The sequence below is a fragment of the Microtus pennsylvanicus genome, chromosome 9 (genome assembly GCF_037038515.1).
Source record: "Microtus pennsylvanicus isolate mMicPen1 chromosome 9, mMicPen1.hap1, whole genome shotgun sequence".
NCBI classification, from domain to species: domain Eukaryota; kingdom Metazoa; phylum Chordata; class Mammalia; order Rodentia; family Cricetidae; genus Microtus; species Microtus pennsylvanicus.
The window spans coordinates 80,083,023-80,089,345 of record NC_134587.1 but is presented as its reverse complement, the minus strand read 5'-3'; positions in this window follow the sequence as shown (position 1 = coordinate 80,089,345).

Here is a 6,323-nt window from a genome sequence, read left to right as displayed (position 1 = left end):
CTTTATTGCATGTGAATTTATGAGCATGTTTGTCTGGATCCTGCAGAGGGTATCAGATTTCCCTTTTCTGTGAGTCACCATGTTGGTGCTGGGAACCAAACCGAGATTCTCTGCAAAACCAAAAAGTTTCCTTAAACATTGAGCTATTCCTCCAGCCACTTGCATGTATTCTTACTGGACAAATGGTCAGAGTTATCTTACTAGCATGTAACCCAGGTATGGAGACAGGTCCTACCTTTAAAGAAGCTGCTAAACCAAATACCCTTATCCTATCAGACTAATGTCCTTAAAAACAGAGGAAATCTGGTTAACACACAGATGCACATATTCACATAAATATTCACTAAAATCACACAGACATAGAATAATAATACATGAAAGCACAGAAAAAAATGGTGGAAAACCAAAGTCAGAGACTTTCGGCTGAAACCAAACCTCTTGAGGCATCTATCTGCCTTTAGATCTAGACCTGTGAAGTGCAAACTTCTGTTTTTAAACCACCCAGGCTTTTATTTTGATACTACACTCAAGGAAACTAGTAAAACTTTCTATCGCTTTTCTGCTGCTGCCGTGACGTGTCTACACAAACAGTGCCTTAAAAAGCAAGGATTTCCTCTTCTATAAATTTATAGATTACGCGTTCCAAACAGGTCTCCCAGAGATAAAAATCAAGTTGCTGATGTGGTTGCATTGTTTTCTGGATGCTTGAGAGAAAAATAATATCTATGTCCATTCTTACCCTTCCCCATTTTAGGTCCCAGGCACAATTTTTAGCAAATAGCCTTCATTCTCCATCATCAAAGCCAACGATTTTGCATCTCTCGGGCTATTCATTCACAATATATTTCCTCTGATTCTCCTACTCTTTCTTTGTTTTCAATTTTTACTTTTATAACTGTGATCCTACTGGATTCACTCAGGTAATTCAGAATAATCTTGTCATGTCACCTGAGTGATTTCAAAGTAAAAGTAATTCCGCATACAAATGTGGTTTCCAGTTTGCTCTTAAATGGGTACTTTTTTTTTTTCAAATTAGGATGTGGACATCTTCAAACTGAGAGAGCTATCAGACAATACTTTTCTGCCTCCCACATCTCCTGTTGCCAGTTTTCTGGAACTTTCTTTTAATTCTCCATCCCTTGAGATATAGTGGTGCCTGAACCTGTGAACTCTAGAACTAAAATATTCTGGATCCTCAAAACAATAGCAAGTGTTAAAGACTGTGTAAATATAAGAGATATTATTATCAAAATCTTACAAAACAGACCTAGACATATTTTGTTTGCTTGCTTATACAGTCAAGTAATTACTTAAAACTCCATAAGAATCCTATGACTGTTCTTATCTATTTCATTTTGGGGTACTTTATGTGGAAGTTCATATGGAGATGAACTCTTCTTCCTTCTGGAAATCTGCTGTTTGGCTTCCCCTTGACACAGTGCAGTCAGCAGCTGGAGGTCAGGCAGCCACTTGACTCTGAGTAATGTGTCAGCCTTCTGGGGCAAAGCAGAAGGCTGGCACAAAGCAGAGAAAGCATCTGAAGTAACAAAGGAGAAAAGTTCTGTTTTCACTGAGAACATGAAGCAACATCCTTCCCGAACACTACTCTTGAACAAAACGGGCTTTCACATCCTTCAGAAATTACTTAAAAATAAAAAGACAACTTATCTGATCTTGAATGTGTGTTTTCTCAAGTCCACATTAACCAAAACTGTGCGAATAAACTATGATTCCACTACTTACCCTATAAGATATAAATATAACATTTGTATAATATTTATCCTCTCTTTAATTGATTTTATCCCATTTAGTCATTTAACAATTAGGTACTTGCCAATGTTTGCTAGCCTGTTTTACAAATACATAAAAGGCACAAATAGAAGACTCAAAATTTTATGTTGCTTTTAGCGAATACTGTAGGAAAAGAAAAAAAGAAAAGAAGAAAGAAATATCATGGTCTACCATCAGGTGTGAGCTAGAAAAAAAAAAAAGAACCTGGATGACATACCTTAGTTTCCTAGGGAAACAGTCAGAAGAGCACAACATTTTCCCAGAAGCAGAGCCTTAGTCAGCTGGAAGTCAAGCAAAGGTTTGGTATTCTTAGTTCAGGGGCTTGGGTGCCATGCGAGAGTTTCTGTGATTCTCATCACCTTCCCACGAGTCCTCTTTTAAATTTGCTAGTGAATCATGCTAAGAGATGCGAGGAACATGAAAAGCCAAACTTTATTGTCCAATTGTAGGCTGATCCAAGCACAAGAAACGGAATGCAGCTTTCAAGATCCTACTGAGAATAATGAGCAATAAGGTCTGGAGAAATTAAGGTGAGAGAAGATGCATAGAATATGCCATTGTGTGTGATTATGGATGGTCTAAGGGACCCTGGTGATTCACTGGGGAAATCTTCAAAGAATATACATTCTGATAGCATGTTCTGTTATCGACCAGGCAACCCTAGATAATATATGAACTTGTTGTCAAATTTTCTAATTTTAAAATAGAGACAAATAAAAGGCATGAAATGTTTATAAAATAAATAGTTTCTAATTCACTCCCATCCACTCATCCAAGATATAGCTTGCCCATTCTCTCTCTGTCTCTCTGTTTCTGTCTCTATCTCTGTCTCTCTGTCTGTCTGTCGGTCTCTCTGTGTGTGTGTGTATGTGTGTGTTTGTGTGTGCTTATGACTGGCTATGTATGTTCACATGTGTGCACACGTATGAGTGTACATCTTTATGGAAACTCGAGGTCTGTATCAGTATCTTCCTTAATCACCCTCCATATTTTGTTGCTGCTATTATGTTTGGAGGACAGGTAATCTTACCAATTTATCCCAGTGGACTAGACTGGCTGCACGGTGAGCCCCAGGGACTCATCTGCCTCTGCTTTTTAGCATGTGAGTTGAAGGCTCGCACTGTTGTGATCAGCCTTAAAGCTGGTGCTGGGTATCCAACTCTGGTCCTTAGATCCATCTCTACAGATGTCTGTTTGTGAAATCCCTAGGTTGACATCTCAAGATTTCAGCATTTCTGAACATGCATTTGCTTGCTGTTTCTTAGATTTTTACTTAGTGGAGTTTTTCACAACTCTTAAACGTACTTAAGCTGAATCCTGCCCTCCTTAGGATTCTGAAATCATACTTGCCTAAATTCAGTACAATGTGTATTCATACATCTAAAATAGTACCCCCAAATAGATTCATATCCACATTTTTTTCTTACATTTCTGTTTCTTTTTAGTAAAGTGTAATCATAAGGAAAGGGGGAACCGGGGACGTTGGTTGCTGTAGATAGCTGACCTTGCAAGGAAATCCGCCACTATTGTTTTGTAAATGCTTAATTTATACTTCCTTAATTGTTGAAGAACTCTGTGGCCTGCGGTGTTTAGCATACATACACTTATGTGAGGTTGCTTTAGTGACTTGTTGGCCTTTGCTTAATGTTCCCTACAGAAAAAACCTTCAGAAGCTAAAACCTCCTCTAGTATACCCTCGATTTGCCTTTTCTTTTGGTTTTGACTTTCCCTATATACTTCCTTTTAAAAACTAATATACATAAAATATATACATACAAATGATATTACATGGGCTTGGTAGATTACATTTAGAGATGCATACGTATACAAAAACACACATGTGTGTCTATGAACCAGTTGTAATTCTGATCTTGAAGAGGCCAGAAGAAGATGTTGGAGCCACTGAAACTGGAGTTTCAGAGGGTAGTAAAGCAACCATAAAGGAACTGAAAATTGACCCTGGCAATAGCCCATGCTCTTAACCACTGAGCCATCTCTCCTGAGAACCCCTCATGCACGCAGTCATGGTTTTGTTTTTTTGTTTGTTTGTTTTTAGGTAAAACCACGAATGTTTGGGAGCTCCAAAGAGGCACAAGTTCTAGTCTACTTCATTTTGCTTATTTTAGCTTTCCGTTATTTTTCAAAATTAATATTTAAGTGTACTTGTTATAATACAAATGCTGAGTCCATCAGCATCAACCGGCTAGGACTCACCAGAAACCCAAAGTTAGTTACTCTTTGTATTGGTGATGTTTGTTATTTATGTGATAAAATAGCTGGCCAAAAGCAAGGAAGGCTTCATTTGTGCTGTGGTTTAAGAAGAAACCACATGAGGATGAAGACGTGGCAATGGGAGCATGCAACATCTGATTACATTGAGAGTTTAGGAGCTAAGAAAGAGAGAACTGCTAGCAGCTAGCAGGCATCCTTTTGAGTCAGCCCGGAAGCCCAATCTGGCTCATCAAATGGTGGCTCTCAGCAGTCAAAATGGCTCCTCCCTTCTTACTAAAATCTCTTTGGAAACACTCTCACAGGCATCTCAGAGGAATTTTAAGTTGACAGTGAAGATTAACCATCATACCACCCTAATAATCTATCAACTAAAGGGGCAAATAATAGAATAATTTAATTCAGAGAAATATGCACCCAATGGATCCCAATAAGAAAAAAAAAAACAAAAGAATCCAGTGGTCCCAATTTTGTCTTTGGAGAAGGGGTCCTGGTCAAGGTAGGGAGTAGATGATCCTCATCTCTTCTCTAACTCAGAAAGTTGGCTCTTAGTTGTGCTTGGTTCCTAAAGCTAGACCTCTGGTTTCCCTAAGATGATTACTCCTACTCCAGTAGAGTGCTTTGCATTTGATATGTGCCTTTGATGATGCTTGCCAGAATGTGAGGTGTGATCTGTCCTGTGACAGTTCTGTGGGTATTTGTCCTTTGTCATAATAGTGTTGTTATGATTGGTAATGCTCCTGGAATCCAATATAAATTCAGATTTGTGTTCCTTCTCTGGTCTGAAACAGAACATTGTAAAATCTCACAGTAAAACATCTAGAGGAAACAAATGCAAAATGTGGGCTTTGGGGCTCAAGTGAGGAGCCCATGGTTTCTTTTTTAAAAAGCAGTTTCTATGTTATATTCCTACAACTTTGAGCCTCCGGTGGATTCTGCCTGAGGTAAACCAATTTCTGCTCAACTTCTCTGTATTTGCCAACATTTTGCATTGTTTTGATAGTTCTATATAGTCATAATATTCATATATATATATATATATATATATATATACCCACTCCAGCATTCTCAAACTCTGTATGTAAGTCAGAACTCATTTGCTTGATTTCAGAACATACAAATATTAGTAGAAAAATCACATACTTATGTCAAAACATACATTTATTATTATTTTTATTATATGTGTGTGTGACTCTCTCTGTGTATGTACATGTGTGGATTTGTGCATGTGAGTGCAGTATCTGTGGAATGCAGAAGAAAGCATTAGATGCCATGATCTGAAATTGCACACGGCTGTGTGCCACTTGACATGGGTGCTTAGAATCAAACTTGGATCCTCTGGAAAAGCAGTATATTCTGCTAATTCCTGAGCCTTGTCTTCAGACTCTGTATGTCATATTTTATTTTTTACAACTAATGACCAGTTGTAAATTTAAACATATAAGTAACTCTTAGAGAATATAAAATGTTAGGTCTTCAGTTAAGCTTGTGATGCAATGAACCCTAAAGCATTCAGCTCAGCTTTTCCAGTCCAGTTCCCTAATTGATGATGAACTTTTACTGAATGCTAGGCAAATCTTCTGCAGTCTTCACTGTAGATACATGTTTAAAGATAGAAGAGATAAAGTGACTTGATCCATCCATGCGTCACGAGACTGATAATAGGTGACCACCCAAAAGCCCTAAAATATGCCTAAGTTTGTGATTGATTTTTCCATGCGATGCTTCTGATGAGGACTTCACACACCCTTCTATGGTACACACGCTGACCCACGATTAAGAAATAATGTATTTTGACACAGTCTGAAATCAGTATATTAGACTACCAATTGCGGTAACTCACAGTTCAAGGATAATGAAATTTTACTTAAGTATGTCTTAAAGTCATACTTCCTTTCTAAAGAACATTTAAGTTTTGAGGAGATGGGTAAGATGACACTTCTCAGCACACATGTGGAGGTCAGAGGGCAGTTTGAAAGAATCAGTTGTCTCCTTTCACCATGTGGATCCTGGGAGTCAAACTTAGGTGGTCAAGTGTGGGAGCAAGCACCCTTATCCTCTGAATCTTCTCTTTGGCCCACCACACTTTCCTAACCAGGCTTGGCAGAGAGACTGTAAGTAAATAAGACAATAAAGCCCCAGGTCCTTAGATATTCCTCATTCCTTCCCCAATTTCAATTAGCCATTGATCTGAGTTTAGTCTTTTCTCCCTGATTTCCTGGTAAAGAGTTAGAGATAGTACCACATTATACAATATCTAATAGATAATATAACACATTATAGAATTACAAATAAGCATATTT